The sequence below is a fragment of the Dipodomys spectabilis genome, unplaced genomic scaffold (assembly GCF_019054845.1).
Source record: "Dipodomys spectabilis isolate Male_0828 unplaced genomic scaffold, ASM1905484v1 ptg001369l, whole genome shotgun sequence".
In the NCBI taxonomy this organism is placed as follows: domain Eukaryota; kingdom Metazoa; phylum Chordata; class Mammalia; order Rodentia; family Heteromyidae; genus Dipodomys; species Dipodomys spectabilis.
Window position 1 is genome coordinate 22374 of NW_024872046.1, and position 4240 is coordinate 26613.

A 4240-nucleotide genomic window follows, 5' to 3' on the forward strand; every position below is an offset into this window, starting at 1 on the left:
TGGTTTTAGTTGTCAATGAATTGGGTAAATCAAGCAATTCTCACGCAATTCATATTTACATGTCTATATGCTATAAGTATAATTGTTAAGTGATAGTCAGTGTTGTTTTAGGAATCTCCCTTGTCATTCTAACATTAACCCTTCTAACCTAAAATTGATATATGTTCCAACCTTGTCAGGGTTTTGATTGACAGTAGTCACTCATCTCATTGATGTAGAAAAGTATAAGCCAAAATCATTGTTTGGAAAAACTGTCACATTTTACATGCTTTTCACTTTGTTTAAGATCTAAAACATTGAAGTCATCTTAACCATGCCAGTAATAGCAATATGTCTTCTGAGTGTTTTAATCTCTTAAGAGATGAAACTCTTTAGTTATACATGTATTTTTTTCTCCCTAACATCCTATTCCTTAGGGTAATCTTTTTATTTAACCCTGTGTTCCTGAGTGGAAGACTGGAACAAAGGCAATAATGAAAATAGTCAAGGAAATATTTGAAACAAATTAAAAAGCAATCACAGACCACCTGATTTCACTGACTATATACAGTAAAATATCACTTTTTTGTTCTCATTTAAAGAACAACAAATAAACTTTAATTATCAGTGAAGAAGGGAAGAGAAAACTTTTTGAAGACAGCATGACTTTGAAAATTTTAACAGAAGCATAATGAATTTATCTTGTTTTTCTATGTACTTGCCAATATAATAGACAGCAACACCCAAAGGGAGGAAAGCACATAAATCACACACTAAACTTTTGTCTATAAAACAAATGTGAGGGTTTGACTCTTTCAAAGTCAGGCTTACAAAGAGGAAAAGTGTATTTGCTTTAATGTAAAAAATAAAAAACATAAAAAATCCTTTATTAATGTTCTATATATCTTGACTAGGATTTCTCATGTTGAAGAGGAAAGATATGAAAAAGTTTAATATTTTTTAAAATTTTTATTGGGAAAATATTGTACAGAGGGGTTACAATTACATGGGCAAGATAATGAGTACATTTCTTATCAAGCATTGTAGCCTCCTCCTTTGTTTCCCCTTCCCATCCCTTCTAATCCTCCCCCTGCTCACTTCCCACTCCTCCCCCCCAAAGTTGTAAAGTTCGTTTTCGACATGACAAGTTCAATATTTTTTGAATATTTCCCAAGATCATTCTTAGTATCATGCTTGTTAACATGTAGAAACATTATATATTGCTTGCATATTAACAAAGAGTCATTTCCGATCCAAGAGGAAGATGGCAGAGGAGAAGCTGGAATCTGAACAAGCTCTCGCATAGAAAGCAGTTTTAGAGTTCCAGTGAACAGTCCTAAGCCAGAGAATCACACCAAGTGTGCCATCACAGGACAGAGAGTTAGACAAGAGAGGGAAAGCCAAGGCAAGAAGACACATCTGAGCACTTGCCAGCAACCACCGCGACGGTGGCAGCAGGGTCACGGCAGAGACCGCAACTGGGGCCATACCTGAGCGCTCACACAGAGAGTCCGGGACGAAGGTGCCAGACACAGCGGGCGAGCGGATTCTACTCAACACCAGCAAGAACCGACAAGGAGCTGACATCTTCATCCTGCAGTTTGCAGACCAGAGACGACCCAGGATCCAAGACTCGGGTGTGAGTAGAAGCCCGATGTCCTCACTCCTTCTCAGGGAGCAGAGGAGGGAAGGCCACTTCTCCCCCCCACCCCCCAGCACCGGTGATCTCCATCTTGGATACCAACAAAGCTCGGAGTAGCTGCCAGCTCCAACTCAGGCCTTGGAATAAAACGAGTCATTTATCAGGTCACAAGAACTTAATGGCGAAGTGACCTGCCAGACTCAGCTCCATCCAGGGAAAAATCACCCAGCTCAGGCACCAGCCATTGGAGTGGCTTTCCTCACTGAGTAACCAGAGCCAGAGGCTGCCCCTCCCTCTAGCAGCCTCAACAATCAATTGAAAAACAGAAACCCTAAGAATGGCTCCAGGCTGGGTGCTGTGAGTTTTTTCACAAAATAACCCCAGGGAAAAGCTACTGATTGTTGAAAGGCCTCAACTCTACCCAGAACCTAGCCTCACCACTGCATTCCCCTCTTTTGTGATTCTCAAAGCAGATCACCCTCCCATTAAACTAACCTGGGAGGGGGATCTCAAAATCTTGGGTAAAGCAGAGCATTTTTCTGCCTGTTCAAACAAACTGACTTAAGAAACTAATCAAGCCACAGGACCTCAAGCTGACCAGAGACTCCAACAAGAGGCTCGTTACAGACAAAAGGGAGATACAGGATTCTTCCCACCTCTCCCAAAAAAAATCAAAAAAAAAAAAATCAAAGAACTTTTTTTTTCTTCTTCTTCTTCTTTTCTTTTCATTTTTTTTCTTTTTTTTTTTACCATATACATGTAATTTTTTTTCCTTTTCATAAAAATTTTATTAATCTTTAATTTTTGCCTTTTTTGAAAAATAATTGTTTTCCAGTAACTTTTTTTTTCCTCTTATAATTTTTATTTTAGGAATACATGAATGTGTGTTTTCCTTTCTTTTCTTGTCTTCTTTCTCTTTTTCTTTCTTTCATAACTATCTTTTTGTTTTTTGTCTAGCTCTACTGAACTTCTGATTTTTTTTTCTCCCTTTCTTATCCTTTCCACCTTTTCCTCCCTTTTGATCTTCTTTATATGACTTAACTCTTGTCCTGCACATCCTCAGATAAACCCGTAGTTAACTAGTAGACCCTATCCCCCACTGTGTACACACTTAATCCACAAATTTATTACTCAATTCAAAACCTCTGAGACTTAAATTCATTAATAGCAGTACTACCTCTTTATAATATTTTAAGCATTTTTTTAAGTTTTTCACTTCTCCTCTATGTCCCTTCGCTTCTCTTAATATACTCACATTCATCTCTAAATAGATGGTCTTTTAATCTCCATAATAATATTAATTTCTACGTTTCTATTTTTTTCTGGTCTCTTTTCATTTCCCTTTCCCTTTCTTCTTTTTCTCTCTCTACCTACTTGCATCCTACCCAACCTATTTCCCGCATTGGGATTAGGACATAGTTAACTCTCCCTGTGCCTTCCCACACCAATCTATTCCTATTTTTTACCAACATCTCTCCCTAACCCTAATAATTTCTGATTTTCTAAATTCTCCTCTGCGGTTCGAAGCCCATTAACATATAGTTGTTTGATGTTGAATAGATGTATCTGTTGAACTAGATTGTATCTGTAGACTACTGACTGAACAAATGCAAACTTTGATTGATGGTTGCCTTAAGATAGTGTTCTAGCACAAAACTGGTGCTATTTTCATCTCAAATGGGCAGAGTAGGCCGGAAAAACACAAGAAAAATGGCAAATCCGGATATCTCAATACCCAATCTTGATAATCAGGGGTCAGAACAGATAATGAATAATCCAGAAGAGAGTTCCCAAATAGCTCTACAAACACTGCTGGCAAACATGATAAATGAGAAGTTTGACAACTTACAAAGGACTCTGTATGAGCGTGATAGGGAGAGAGAGGAGGCAACCCAAGACCTCGAAGTCAAAGCAGACACTCTGAAAAGTGTGGAATAGGAGAAACCCTAGGTCTCCTTGACTCAGGCCGAAATTTTTTGAATAGAGACCCGGAATCACAACAAATCAAAGAAAGGTTGGACAAATTTGATTTCATAAAGTTGCAGAGCTTCTGCAGGGCAAATGACATAGCTAGCAAGATCAATAGAAAGCCCACGGATTGGGAGAAGATCTTTACTACCCATTCAATGGAAAAGGGTCTCATATTTAAAATATACTTGGAACTCAAAAAATTAAATCCCCCAACAACAAATCCTCAAAGAAACAACTGCCCAATAAATAAGTGGGTGAAAGACTTAAAGAGAAACTTCACTGAAGAAGAAAGAAGGATGGCCAATAGAAACATGAAGAAATGTTCAACATCCCTACCCATAAAAGAAATGCAAATCAAAACATCAATGAGATATCACCTCACTCCAGTTAGAACGGCAAAAATCAAGAACTCTAACGACAACAGATGCTGGAGGGGATGTGGACAGAAAGGAACCTTACTTCCTTGTTGGTGGGAATGTAAACTTGTTCAACCACTTTGGAAAGCAGTATGGAGGTTCCTCAAAATACTTCACATAGAACTCCCCTATGACCCGGCAATCCCACTTTTGGGCATTTACCCAAAGGTTTACAAACAAGACCACACTAAAGCTACCAGCACAACAATGTTTATTGCAGCATTATTTACCA